Source organism: Cryptomeria japonica, unplaced genomic scaffold, assembly GCF_030272615.1.
Source record: "Cryptomeria japonica unplaced genomic scaffold, Sugi_1.0 HiC_scaffold_154, whole genome shotgun sequence".
Taxonomy (NCBI): Eukaryota; Viridiplantae; Streptophyta; class Pinopsida; order Cupressales; family Cupressaceae; genus Cryptomeria; species Cryptomeria japonica.
This window is the reverse complement of record NW_026728976.1, coordinates 135,001-150,000: the sequence shown is the minus strand read 5'-3', so window position 1 is coordinate 150,000 and position 15,000 is coordinate 135,001. Positions and strand designations below refer to the sequence as shown.

At 60.0% G+C, this 15,000-nt stretch overlaps 1 non-coding gene across 1 annotated transcript; it reads right to left on the bottom strand.

Annotated features, from left to right (window-relative positions):
* Window positions 1-4,188: 4,188 nt before the first annotated feature.
* LOC131866811 (5S ribosomal RNA) lies at window positions 4,189-4,307 on the bottom strand. Its single transcript, XR_009365411.1, has one exon. It is a non-coding gene; the product is annotated as a 5S ribosomal RNA (ribosomal RNA).
* Between the last annotated feature and the right edge of the window lie 10,693 nt (window positions 4,308-15,000).

Here is a 15,000-nt window from a genome sequence, read left to right as displayed (position 1 = left end):
GCAGACCTTGGTTGGGTTGCGCGCCCTGGTGCGCACCAAGGAGCGCTCTGAAGTGTGCTCCAAGGTGCGGCGTGCACGAAGTCGGAGCCCGGTTTGCCCCGGGTGTGCACCTCGGGTGCGCACCTCGCGTGCACCTTCGCTGCGGTGGGCACCTTGGCTGGGTTGCGCGCCTTGGTGGGCACCATGCAGTGCACGAAGTCGGAGCCCGGATTGCCCCGGGCGCGCACCTCCGCCAGGGTGGGCACCTTGGTGCGCACAACTTGCCTGGGCTGCGCACCAGGAAGGGCTCAAGATGGCACCCGCGTTCCGTTTTTTTCACTATCTTTCAGAACGGAAATTTTAAAATCTCGTTTTTTTTTGCCTTTTCTGGAAATTAGTGAAGGCAGCGCATCAAAGGTGCGCAACGCTGGTGCGAACCTGGGAGCGCTCCGATGTGTGCTCCAAGGTGCGGCGTGCACGAAGTCGGACCCCGGTTTGCCCCGGGTGCGCACCTCGCGTGCACCTTGGTGCGCACACCTTGGCTGGGTTGCGCGCCCTGGTGGGCACCATGGTGCGCACCAAGGAGCGCTCCGAAGTGTGCTCCAAGGTGCGGCGTGCACGAAGTCGGAGCCCGGTTTGCCCCGGGTGCGCACCTCGCGTGCACCTTCGCCGCGGTGGGCACCATGGCGTGCACGAAGTCGGAGCCCGGTTTGCCCCGGGTGCGCACCTCGCGTGCACCTTCGCCGGGGTGGGCACCTTGGTGTGCAGACCTTGGCTGGGTTGCGCGCCCTGGTGGGCACCATGGTGCGCACCAAGGAGCGCTCCGAAGTGTGCTCCAAGGTGCGGCCTGCACGAAGTCGGAGCCCGGTTTGCCCCGGGTGTGCACCTCGGGTGGGCACCTTGGTGCGCATGCCTTGCCTGGGCTGCGCACCAGGGCGGGCTCAAGATGGCACCCGCGTTCCTTTTTTTTCACTATCTTTCAAAACGGAAATTTTAAAATCTCATTTTTTTTTGCCTTTTTCTGGAAATTAGTGAAGGCAGCGCATCAAAGGTGCGCACCTCGCTGCCCACCACGGTGCGCAACGCCGGTGGGCACCCGGGAGTGCTTCGAAGTGTGCTCCAAGGTGCTGCGTGCACGTTGTCGGAGCCCGGTTTGCCCCGGGTGCGCACCTCGCGTGCACCTTCGTCGGGGTGGGCACCTTGGCTGGGTTTGCCCCGGCTGCGCTCCGAAGCGGGGTTATTGGAGCGCCGCCTCTTTTTTTGTCGGAGCGTTTGGTGGGGTTTCTCGCATTGGCTCTTCCGAGGCCCGGTTGCCACCCTGGCGCGCACGAAGTCGGAAGTAGGGTTAATTGCCCGGGTGCGCACCTTTGCCAGGGTGGGCACCTTACCTGGGCTGCGCACCAGGGCGGGCTCAAGATGGCACGCGCGTTCCGTTTTTTTCACTATCTTTCAAAACGGAAATTTTAAAATCTCCTTTTTTTTTTGCCTTTTCTGGAAATTAGTGAAGGCAGCGCATCAAAGGTGCGCACCTCGCTGCCCACCTTGGTGTGCTCTGAGGTGCGCACCCGGGAGCGCTACGAAGTGTGCTCCAAGGTGCGGCGTGCACGTTGTCGGAGCCCGGTTTGCCCCGGGTGCGCACCTCGCCTGCACCTTGGCCGGGGTGGGCACCTTGGCTGGGTTTGCCCAGGGTGCGCTCCGAAGCGGGGTTACTGGAGCGCCCCCTCTTTTTTTGTCAGAGCGTTTGGTGGGGTTTCTCGCATTGGCTCTTCCCAGGCCCGGTTGTTGGGTGCGCTCCCACCCTGGCGCGCGCGAAGTTGGAAGTTGGGTTAATTGCCCGGGCGCGCACCTTTGCCAGGGTGGGCACCTTGGTGCGCACACCTTGGCTGGGCTGCGCACCAGGGCGGGCTCAAGATGGCACCAGCATTCCCTTTTTCTCACTATCTTTCAAAACGGAAATTTTAAAATCTCGTTTTTTTTTTGCCTTTTATGGAAATTAGTGAAGGCATCGCATCAAAGGTGCGCACCTCGCTGCCCACCTTGGTGTGCTCCGAGGTGCCCACCACGGTGCGCAACGCCGGTGCGAACCCGGGAGCGCCCCGATGTGTGCTCCAAGGTGCGGCGTGCACGAAGTCGGACCCCGGTTTGCCCCGGGTGCGCACCTCGCGTGCACCTTGGTGCGCACACCTTGGCTGGGTTGCGCGGCCTGGTGGGCACCATGGTGCGCACCAAGGAGCGCTCCGAAGTGTGCTCCAAGGTGCGGCGTGCACGAAGTCGGAGCCCGGTTTGCCCCGGGTACGCACCTCGCGTGCACCTTCGCCGGGGTGGGCACCTCGGCTGGGTTGCGCGCCCTGGTGCGCACCAAGGAGCGCTCCGAAGTGTGCTCCAAGGTGCGGCGTGCACGAAGTCGGAGCCCGGTTTGCCCCGGGTGCGCACCTTCGCCGCGGTGCGCACCATGGCGTGCACGAAGTCGGAGCCCGGTTTGCCCCGGGTGCGCACCTCGCGTGCACCTTCGGCGGGGTTGCGCGCCCTGGTGCGCACCAAGGAGCGCTCCGAAGTGTGCTCCAAGGTGCGGCGTGCACGAAGTCGGAGCCCGGTTTGCCCCGGGTGCGCACCTCGCGTGCACCTTCGGCGGGGTTGCGCGCCCTGGTGGGCACCATGGTGCGCACCAAGGAGCGCTCCGAAGTGTGCTCCAAGGTGCGGCGTGCACGAAGTCGGAGCCCGGTTTGCCCCGGGTGCGCACCTCGCGTGCACCTTCGCCGCGGTGGGCACCATGGCGTGCACGAAGTCGGAGCCCGGTTTGCCCCGGGTGCGCACCTCGCGTGCACCTTCGCCGGGGTGGGCACCTCGGCTGGGTTGCGCGCCCTGGTGCGCACCAAGGAGCGCTCCGAAGTGTGCTCCAAGGTGCGGCGTGCACGAAGTCGGAGCCCGGTTTGCCCCGGGTGCGCACCTCGCGTGCACCTTCGCCAGGGTGGGCACCTCGGTGCGCACACCTTCTCAATGTTTTCTTGCCTTTTCTGGAAATTGGTGAAGGCAGCGCATCAAAGGTGCGCACCTCGGTGTGCTCCGAGGTGCGAACCCGAGAGCGCTCCGAGGTGCCCACGAAGTCGAAAGTCGGGTTAATTGCATTGTTTTCCCCGGGTGCGCTCCGAGGTGCGCAACATCGGCGCGCACCAAGGAGGGCTCCGAAGTGTGCTCCAAGGTGCGCACGATGGCGTGCACCTCTGGTGCGCACGATTCGGAGCTCGGTTTGACCGGGGTGCGCACACCTTGGCTGGGTTGCGCACCTTTTGTGCGCTCCAAGGTGCGCACGAAGTCGGAGCTCGGTTTGCCCCGGGTGCGCACCTTCGCCAGGGTGCGCACCTTGATGCGCACGCCTTGGCTGGGCTGCGCACCTTGGTGGGCGCCATGGTGCGCACCTTTCGTGCGCTCCAAGGTGCGCACGAAGTCGGAGCTCGGTTTGCCCCGGGTGCGCACCTTGGTGGGCGCCATGGTGCACTCCGAGGTGCCCAAGATTGGTGCGCACCAAGGAGCGCTCCGAAGTGCGCTCCAAGGTGCGCGCGAAGTCGAAAGTTGGGTTAATTGTCCGGTTTGCCTCGGGTGCGCACCTTGCGTGCACCTTCGCCAGGGTGGGCGCCTTGGTGCGCACACCTTGGCTGGGCTGCGCACACCTTGGCACCCGCGTTTCCTTCATTTTAAATTTTTTTTTTTTACAATCTCTCAAGTGGGAAATTCTATAATCTCAACTTTTTTTGCCTTTTCAGGAAACTTTTGAATGGAGCGCATCATTGGTGCGCTCCGAAGTGTGCTCCAAAGCTCTCTCCAGCTGCGTGCACCTGCCCCGGCCGCGCACCCGGCCCCGCCCAGCTTCGCTCACCTGTCCCGGGCGTCTGGTGCGGAACCTTAGAGTAAGAAACATCACCGTGCACCTTGGCCAACGTGCGCGACTCGACCGAGCGCGCACTGGCCGAGGTGCACACCGATTTCACCTGGGTGCGCGCGCAGCACCTCGGGCGCACCGGGGTGCGCGCACAACGCCCGGGTTGCACCGTGGCCTGTGTGCTCGGGGCGCCTCGGGTGCGCGCTCGGTGTCGCCCCCGCGCGCGCGGTAGTGCGGGCAGCGCACCCCGGCCCGGCCCGGCCCCGACGAGAACGCAAACGGGCAAAAGGTTTATTCAAATAGCATTGCGACGCCCGGCGAAAAACTAAAAAAGGGTGCAACACCGGGACTTCCCGGGAGGTCACCCATCCCAGTACTACTCCGGCCCAAGCGCGCTTAACTGCGGAGTTCTGATGGGATCCGGTGCACTAACGCTGGTATGATCGCACCCGTTATGAGCTTGTCGCAGTGTGTACTTAGCAAACCGCGACCCACGTGCGAATCCACCCCGGCCACCCACCCCCGTCGAGGTGCACACCCTCCCTCGCGAAGTGCGCCCCGTTCGCCAAGTGTGAGCCCTGCCCGGGTGCGCGCACCTTGCTAGGGCGTCGGGTGTGCACCCGGCCCGGCCTACGTGCGTGCACCTGGAGGGGGCGTCGTGTGCGTGCAGTGTCCCGTCTGCAACGCGGTGCCCACACACCACCTCGGGCGCAACGACCTGCGCTCACATGTGGGCCGAGTGCACCTTGGTGCATGTTCGGGGCGCCTCGGGTGCACGCTCGATCTTGCCCTGGTGCACCAAGGCGCTCGGTTTGCCCCGGGTGCGCACTTGGTGCAAGGTGGGCACCCAAAATAGGGATCAAGCACCAAAACACAAGTTTCGGGATGCAAAATGGGACCCAAGGACCACAAATGCGTTCCAAGACCCATGATGGGTCCACGAGAACAAAAATGTGTTCCGAGACTTAATAAACAAATATTGGGTTTTAGGAGAAGAAACATGCTCTGATGCCCAAAACGAGAATCGACCCCGAAAAGGCCACAGGCCAAAAGTGGGATGCGAGACAAAAAAAAATGGGACCCGAGGACCAAAATTGGGTTCCCAGGTCGAAGACAGGGCAACCGGACAAGAAACGACCTCTAAGGCTCGAAATGAGTCCCGACGACTAAAACTTGACAAGAAGCACCCATCAGGCACCCAACTCGACACCCATGGGATGCCGACCCACCCGGGCTTCCACCTAGCACACCTTGGCACCCACCCACCCTCGCACCCAACCTCGCACCCAACTTAGCACCTTTGAACCCACATTGGCACTCACCCTGACCCTGGCACCTTGGAACCCACATTGGCACTCACCTTGACCCTGGCACCCACCTTTGCACTCACCTTGGGACCCACCCTGGCTCCCACCTCGGCACCCACCCAGACACCCACCTTGGTTCCTTGGCACCCACCTTGGATCCTTGGCACCCACCCCGACACCCACCTTGGCACGCAACTTGGCTACTTGCCACCCACCTTGGCTCCTTGACGCCCACCCCGACAACCACCCCGTGACCTACCCTGGCTAGGGTTGGTGCACACCCACCCTGGTGCCCACCTTGGCACCCACCCTATGACCCACCTTGGCACGCACCTTAGTACCCACCCCGTTACCCACCCTAGGACCCACCCCGTGACCCACCTTGGCCAGGGTGGGTGCACCCACCCTGGTGCCCACCTTGGCACCCACCCATCCTAGCACCCAGCCTGTGACCGGGCTTGGAACCCAACCTTGCACCCGCACCCGTCTTGGCCAGTGTGGGTGCGCACCCATCCTGGCACCCACGTTGTGACACACCCTTTAACCCACGCACCCTAGCACCCACGTTGGCACCCACCTTGGAACCCAACCTAGCAACTTGGCACCCACCCCGTGACCCACCTTGGCATCCACCATAGCAGTCGCCGACTTGGCACCCACCTCGGCACCCACCTTGACACTTGTGGACCCACCTTGCCACTCACCCTAGCATCGACCCATCCTAGCACCCACCCTGGCACCTTTGCACCCTAGCACTCACCCATCCTAGCACCTAACCTGTGACCCACCTTGACACTCACCCTCGCACCCACCTTGGAACCCAACCTAGCACCCACCCACCCTGACACCAACCCTAGCACCTACCCACCCTTGCACCCACCCTGTGACCCATCTTGGCACCCACCCATCCTACCACTCAACCTATCACCCACCTTCTCACCCACCTTGGCATCCACCTTAGCACCCACCCACACTGGCACCTTGGCACCCACCTCGGGCAAGGTGGGTGCACACCCACCCTGGCACCCAATTTAGAACCCACCGAGCATGTTACCCACCTTGGCACCCACATTGCAGCCCACCCTAGTACCCACCCTATGACCCACATTGGCATCCACACCCTAGCACCCAGGCACCTCGACACCCGCCTTGACACCCACCCTAGCACTGAACCTGTGACCCACCTTGGAACTCACCCTAGAACCCACCCACCCTGTGAACCACCTTGGCATCCACCTTAGCACCCACCCACCTTGGCACCCACTCTAGCACTCACCCATCCTAACACCCAACTTGTTACCCACCTTGGCACCCGCCCTCGCGTCCACCTTGAAACCCACCCTAGCACCCACCCACGCAGGAGCCCACCTTGGCACCCAACCTAACACCCACGCATCCTGGCACCCAACTTGTGACCCACCTTGGAACCCACCCTAGTACCCACCTTTGAACCCACTATATCACCAACCCACCTTGGCACCCACCCTATGACCCTCTTTGGAATCCACCCTAGCACGCACCCACCCTGGCACCCACCATGGAGCGCACCCTAGCACCCACCCACCTCGGCACGCACCTCAACACCCACCTTGGTGTGCGCACTGTGCCAACCTCTCAAAGACCCTATGTGGTGCGCTCCAAAGTGTACACCTTTGGTGCGCTCCAAGGTGCGCACCTTTGGTGCACACCGAGGTGCACACCAAAGTGTGCACCGAGGTGAGCACCAAAGTGCACTCCAGGGTGCACACCAAGGCGTGCACCTTTGGTGCGGTCAATGCAAACGAATTCGGAAGTTGGGGTCGATGTCCTAATCGCTGCTGCAGACTACACGTATGAGAATCGGACAAATAGCTTTATATAGGGGAGGTGTTGCGTTTGATGGGTCGACTCCCCTGGTTGTGTGCACTGCACCAACTTCAAAGACCCTGTCTTGTTTAAGAAGTCAAAAGTTGGGGTGGATGTCCTAATCATTGCTGCAGTCTACGCATGTATGAGAATCAGACAAATAGCTTATATAGGGGAGGTGTTGCATTCGGTGGGTTGACTCCCCTGGTTGTGCGCACTGCGCCAACCTCAAAGACCCCGCATAGCAGAAGAAGTCGGAAGTCGGATTTTGGTGAGCACCAAGGCGTGCACCTTTGGTGCGGTCAACGCAGACGAATTCAGAAGTTGGGGTGGATGTCCTAATCGTTGTTGCAGGCTACACATGTATGAGAATCAGACAAATAGCTTATATAGGGGAGGTGTTGGGTTTGATGGGTCAACTCCCTTGGTTGTGCGCATTACGCCAACCTCAAAGACCTTGTTTTCGTTAAGAAGTCAAAAGTTGGGGTCAATGTCCTAATGGCTCCTGCAGGCTACACATGTATGAGAATCGGACAAATAGCTTATATAGGGGAGGTGTTGGGTTTGATGGGTCGACTCCCCTGGTTGTGCGCATTACGTCAACCTCAAAGACCTTGTTTTCGTTAAGAAGTCAAAAGTTGGGGTCGATGTCCTAATTGCTCCTGTAGACTACACATGTATGAGAATCAGACAAATAGCTTATATAGGGGAGGTGTTGGGTTTGATGGGTTGACTCCCCTAGTTGTTCGCATTACACCAACCTCAAAGACCTTGTTTTCGTTTAGAAGCCGAAAGTTGGGGTCGATGTCCTAATTGCTCCTGCAGGCTACGCATGTATGAGAATCAGACAAATAGCTTATATAGGGGAGGTGTTGGGTTTGATGGGTCGACTCCCCTGGTTGTGCGCATTGCGCCAACCTCAAAGACCCTGCATTGCGGATGAAGTCGAAAGTCAGAGTTTGGTGTGCTACAAGGTGTGGTCGAAGGTGCTCACCTAGGTGTGCACCTTTGGAGCACAGGAAAAGTGCCCTCCAAAAGTGCGCACCTTTGGAGTGCACAAAAGTGCCCTCCAAAAGTGCGCACCTTTGGAGCGCAGAAAAGTGCCCTCCAAAAAGTGCCCTCCAAAAGTGCGCACCTTTGGAGCGCAGAAAAGTGCCCTCCAAAAGTGCGCACCTTTGGAGCGCAGAAAAGTGCCCTCCAAAAAGTGCCCTCCAAAAGTGCGCACCTTTGGAGCGCAGAAAAGTGCCCTCCAAAAGTGCGCACCTTTGGAGCGCAGAAAAGTGCCCTCCAAAAAGTGCCCTCCAAAAGTGCGCACCTTTGGAGCGCAGAAAAGTGCCCTCCAAAAAGTGCCCTCCAAAAGTGCGCACCTTTGGAGCGCAGAAAAGTGCCCTCCAAAAAGTGCCCTCCAAAAGTGCGCACCTTTGGAGCGCAGAAAAGTGCCCTCCAAAAAGTGCCCTCCAAAAGTGCGCACCTTTGGAGCGCAGAAAAGTGCCCTCCAAAAAGTGCCCTCCAAAAGTGCGCACCTTTGGAGCGCAGAAAAGTGCCCTCCAAAAGTGCGCACCTTTGGAGCGCACAAAAGTGCCCTCCAAAAGTGCGCACTTTTGGTGCGCACCAAGGCGCTGGTTCGGTCGTTGCAGGCGAGTTCGGAAGTTGGGGTCGATGTCCTGAGCGGAGGTGCAAACTACACAGGTGTCGGAATCGGACAAATAGCTTATATAGGGGAGGTGTATGCTTCGATGGGTCGACTCCCCAGGTTGAGCGCACCGCGCCAACCTCAAAGACCCTACGGTATGGATGAAGTCGGAAGTTGGGTCCGATGACCAATTCGATTAGTAGGTATGCTCATGAGGTCGGAATTTGGGTCCGATGACCTGCCATGTGCAGGAAGGCGAATGTTGACACTGTGCGTTGCAAGGTGCACACCAAGGCGCTGGTGCGGTCTTTTTAGTCGAGTTCGGAAGTTGGGGTCGATGTCCTGATCGGAGGTGCAAGCTACACAGGTGTGGGAATCGGACAAATAGCTTATATAGGGGAGGTGTATGCTTCGTTGGGTCGACTCCCCGGGTTGAGCGCACCGCGCCAACCTCAAAGACCCTACGGTATGGATGAAGTCGGAAGTTGGGTCCGATGACCGATTCGATATGTAGGCATACTCGCGAGGTCGGAATTTGGGTCCGATGACCTGCCACGTGCAGGAAGGCGAATGTTGGCACTGTGCGTTGCAAGGTGCGCACCAAGGCGCTGGTTCGGTCGTTGGAGGCGAGTTCGGAAGTTGGGGTCGATGTCTTGATCGGAGGTGCAAACTACACAGGTGTGGGAATCGGACAAATAGCTTATATAGGGGAGGTGTATGCTTCGTTGGGTCGACTCCCCGGGTTGAGCGCACCGCGCCAACCTCAAAGACCCTACGGTATGGATGAAGTCGGAAGTTGGGTCCGATGACCGATTCGATATGTAGGCATACTCGCGAGGTCGGAATTTGGGTCCGATGACCTGCCATGTGCAGGAAGGCGAATGTTGGGACTGTGCGTCGCAAGGTGCGCACCAAGGCGCTGGTGCCGTCGTTGCAGTCGAGTTCGGAAGTTGGGGTCGATGTCCTGGTCAGAGGTGCAAACTACACAGGTGTGGGAATCGGACAAATAGCTTATATAGGGGAGGTGTATGCTTCGATGGGTCGACTCCCTGGGTTGAGCGCACCGCGCCAACCTCAAAGACCCTACAGTATGGATGAAGTCGGAAGTTGGGTCCGATGACCGATTCGATACGTAGGCATATTGGCGAGGTCTGAATTTGTGTCCGATGACCTGCCATGCGCAGGAAGGCGGAATTTGGGTCCGATGACCGAGTTGATGGCGTGCCATGCGCAGAAAGGCGGAATTTGGGTCCGATGACCGAGTTGATGTTGATGGCCCGCCATGCACAGGAAGGCGGAATTTGGGTCCGATGACCGATTTGAAGGCGTGCCATACGCAAAAAGGCGGAGTTTGGGTCCGATGACCGAGTTGATATTGATGGCCCGCCATGCGCAGGAAGGCGGAATTTGGGTCCGATGACCTGACATACGCATGGAGTCCGACTCGGGGGCCGATGTTCGATTCGATGACTTGCATTGTGGGTAAAGTCGGAAGTTGTGGTCTTTGACCCGATTCGATGACCAGACTTCGGCTGCTTGAGAATCGGACAAATAACTTATATAGGGGAGGTAGTGTTCTCGAGCATCCTCCCCCCGTGCCCGTTTATGTCGATTGATGCTGGTGCTCGACTGGTTGGAGCGCTCGGATGCAAAAATCTTGCACCAGGATTTATCGATTGTGATGGACACGGCAAGTCTCCTGATTGCTATGCAGGAGCTCATCGTGAATCTCTATGCGGCCTTGGTATGGACTCGACCTGCGGAATGGTTCGGCAATGGTAGTCGCTCCAACACGTCCTTGCAATGGCCACAGAGGTGATTCGACTAGAGCTCCAGTCTAGCTTTTGGGTTGCTTGGCGGACTGGTATAGCCGCGATCGAGTTCCGGCCATGAACGTTTTAGATAGCTCTTGGGCTTTCTGGGACGGAAGTCGGAAGTTTGGGCTGTTGTCCGATTTGATGACCATTCTTCGGATGTGTGAGAATCGGACAAATAACTTATATAGGGGACTGTGTTGTCTCACGCAGCCCCCTCCGTGCCCCTCTATCTCGACCGATGTTGGTGCTTGAAAGGGTTGGGATCGCTCGGATTTATAAACGTGCACCACCATTTGTCGAGTGTGAGGGACGCGGCAGGTCTCCTAAATGCTATGCGGGCGCTCTCTGAGAATCTCTATCCGGCCTCGACACAGACTAGTCTTGCTGAATGGTTTGGCACTGGTAGTCGATCCAACACGTCGTTGTTGTGGCCGCCTAGGCGATTCGATTCGAGCCCCCGTCTAGCTTTTGGGTTGCTTGGCGGATTTTGCCCTATCCGCAAGTGAGCTCGGTCCCTAAACGTTCGAGAAACCCGATTGCTATGCGCCGACTCTCTTTCTTGCGAGCCTCCATCTAGCTTTTGGGTCTCTACGGAACGGAAGTCGGAATCTGGGACCGTTGTTTGATTCGACGAGGCAGACTACGGTTGTGCGAGAATCGGACAAATAACTTATATAGGGGAGGTGTTGACTGGAGCATTCTCCCCCGTGCCCCTCTAACTCGACCAATGCTGGCGCTCGAACGGTGGTAGCGCTCGGATTTTCATTGAGCGCCAGCATTGGTCGATTTAGAGGGGCATGCGAGATTCCCGAATGCTATGCGAGGGCTCTAACGGAAATGTCTATTGGTTTCGGTATGGATGCAATTGCGAGTGGTTCGGCAAAGGTAGTCGTTCCGATGCGTCCATGTCGTGGCCAAATCGATAATTCGATTTGAGCCCTCGTATAGCATTTGGGTCTCTCGATGTGATTCCGCATTCCAGTCCCTTTGGGCACTGCTTGAGCCGCATCCCAGGGGGTTCCCTTCCCAATAATCTGCCTCGCAACCCGATTGCTATGCGGTGAGGCTCCTCGGCCGCCTCGGAACTATCTGTGTATCAGACGCATCGCGGGATAAGGGGTTGGCAACGGTAGTCGCCCCAAGCGCGTCCGATGCTTGGACCATTCCGAGGCGGCCCTGAAGCCTCTTCCGTCTAGCCGTTGGGTCCTTCTCGCCGCATCCCTCGCCTCGCACCCCGATTGCTATGCGGTGAGGCTCCTCGGCCGCCTCGGAACTATCTGTGTATCGGACGCGTCGCGGGATAAGGGGTTGTCACTGGTAGTCGCCCCAAGCGCGTCCGATGCTTGGACCATTCCGAGGCGGCCCTGAAGCCTCTTCCGTCTAGCCGTTGGGTCCTTCTCGCCGCATCCCTCGCCTCGCACCCCGATTGCTATGCGGTGAGGCTCCTCGGCCGCCTCGGAACTATCTGTGTATCGGACGCGTCGCGGGATAAGGGGTTGTCATTGGTAGTCTCCCCAAGCGCGTCCGATGCTTGGACCATTCCGAGGCGGCCCTGAAGCCTCTTCCGTCTAGCCGTTGGGTCCTTCTCGCCGCATCCCTCGCCTCGCACCCCGATTGCTATGCGGTGAGGCTCCTCGGCCGCCTCGGAACTATCTGTGTATCGGACGCGTCGCGGGATAAGGGGTTGTCACTGGTAGTCGCCCCAAGCGCGTCCGATGCTTAGACCATTCCGAGGCGGACCCGAAGCCTCTTCCGTCTAGCCGTTGGGTCCTTCTCGCCGCATCCTTCGCCTCGCACCCCGATTGCTATGCGGTGAGGCTCCTCGGCCGCCTCGGAACTATCTGTGTATCGGACGCGTCGCGGGATAAGGGGTTGTCACTGGTAGTCGCCCCAAGCGCGTCCGATGCTTGGACCATTCCGAGGCGGACCCGAAGCCTCTTCCGTCTAGCCGTTGGGTCCTTCTCGCCGCATCCCTCGCCTCGCACCCCGATTGCTATGCGGTGAGGCTCCTCGGCCGCCTTGGAACTATCTGTGTATCGGACGCGTCGCGGGATAAGGGGTTGTCACTGGTAGTCGCCCCAAGCGCGTCCGATGCTTGGACCATTCCGAGGCGGACCCGAAGCCTCTTCCGTCTAGCCGTTGGGTCCTTCTCGCCGCATCCCTCGCCTCGCACCCCGATTGCTATGCGGTGAGGCTCCTCGGCCGCCTTGGAACTATCTGTGTATCGGACGCGTCGCGGGATAAGGGGTTGTCACTGGTAGTCGCCCCAAGCGCGTCTGATGCTTGGACCATTCCGAGGCGGACCCGAAGCCTCTTCCGTCTAGCCGTTGGGTCCTTCTCGCCGCATCCCTCGCCTCGCACCCCGATTGCTATGCGGTGAGGCTCCTCGGCCGCCTTGGAACTATCTGTGTATCGGACGCGTCGCGGGATAAGGGGTTGTCACTGGTAGTCGCCCCAAGCGCGTCCGATGCTTGGACCATTCCGAGGCGGCCCCGAAGCCTCTTCCGTGTAGCCGTTGGGTCCTTCTCGCCGCATCCCTCGCCTCGCACCCCGATTGCTATGCGGTGAGGCTCCTCGGCCGCCTTGGAACTATCTGTGTATCGGACGCGTCGCGGGATAAGGGGTTGTCACTGGTAGTCGCCCCAAGCGCGTCCGATGCTTGGACCATTCCGAGGCGGCCCCGAAGCCTCTTCTGTGTAGCCGTTGGGTCCTTCTCGCCGCATCCCTCGCCTCGCACCCCGATTGCTATGCGGTGAGGCTCCTCGGCCGCCTTGGAACTATCTGTGTATCGGACGCGTCGCGGGATAAGGGGTTGTCACTGGTAGTCGCCCCAAGCGCGTCCGATGCTTGGACCATTCCGAGGCGGACCTGAAGCCTCTTCCCTCTAGCCGTTGGGGCTTTCTCGCCGCATCCCTCGCCTCGCACCCTGATTGCTATGCTGTGAGGCTCCTCGGCCGCCTTGGAACTATCTGTGTATCGGACGCATCGCGGGATAAGGGGTTGGCAGTGGTAGTCGCCCCAAGCGCATCCGATGCTTGGACCATTCCGAGGCGGCCCTGCAGCCTCTTCCGTCTAGCCGTTGGGGCCATCTCGCTGCATCCCCCACCTCGCACCACGATTGCTATGCGGTGAGGCTCCTTGGCCGCCTCGGAACTATCTGTGTATCGGACGCATCGCGGGATAAGGGGTTGTCACTGGTAGTCGCCCCAAGCGCGTCCGATGCTTGGACTATTCCGAGGCGGCCCTGCAGCCTCTTCCGTCTAGCCGTTGGGGCCATCTCGCTGCATCCCCCACCTCCTCGGCCGCCTCGGAACTATCTGTGTATCGGACGCATCGCGGGATAAGGGGTTGGCAGTGGTAGTCGCCCCAAGCGCGTCCGATGCTTGGACTATTCCGAGGCAGCCCTGCAGCCTCTTCCGTCTAGCCTTTGGGGCCATCTCGCCGCATCCCTCGCCTCGCACCCCGATTGCTATGCGGTGAGGCTCCTCGGCCGCCTGGGAACTATCTTCGTATCGGACGCATCGCGGGATAAGGGGTTGTCACTGGTAGTCGCCCCAAGCGCGTCCGATGCTTGGACTATTCCGAGGCGGCCCTGTGGCCTCTTCCGTCTAGCCGTTGGGGCCATCTCGCCGCATCCCCCACCTCGCACCCCGATTGCTATGCGGTGAGGCTCTTCGGCCGCCTTGGAACTATCTTCGTATCGGACGCATTGCGGGATAAGGGGTTGTCACTGGTAGTGGCCCCAAGCGCGTCCGATGCTTGGACTATTCCGAGGCGGCCCTGCAGCCTCTTCCGTCTAGCCGTTGGGGCCATCTCGCCGCATCCCCCACCTCGCACCCCGATTGCTATGCGGTGAGGCTCCTCGGCCGCCTTGGAACTATCTTCGTATCGGACGCATCGCGGGATAAGGGGTTGTCACTGGTAGTCGCCCCAAGCGCGTCCGATGCTTGGACTATTCCGACGCGGCCCTGTGGCCTCTTCCGTCTAGCCGTTGGGGCCATCTCGCCGCATCCCCCACCTCGCACCCCGATTGCTATGCGGTGAGGCTCCTCGGCCGCCTTGGAACCATCTTCGTATCGGACGCATCGCGGGATAGGGGGCTGTCACTGGTAGTCGCCCCAAGCGTGTCCGATGCTTGGACCATTCCTAGGCGGCCCTGAAGCCTCTTCCGTCTAGCCGTTGGGGCCTTCCCGCCCCATCCCTCGCCTCGCACCCCCGATTGCTATGCGGTGAGGCTCCTCGGCCGCCTTGGAACCATCTGTGTATCGGACGCATCGCGGGATAAGGGGTTGGCACTGGCAGTCGCCCCAAGCGCGTCCGATGCTTGGACCATTCCGAGGTGGCCCTGAAGCCTCTTCCGTCTAGCCGTTGGGGCCTTCCCGCCCCATCCCTCGCCTCGCACCCCGATTGATATGCGGTGAGGCTCCTCGGCCGCCTTGGAACTATCTGTGTATCGGACGCATCGCGGGATAAGGGGTTGGCACTGGTAGTCGTCCCAATCGCATCCGATGCTTGGACCATTCCGAGGCGGCCCTGCAGCCT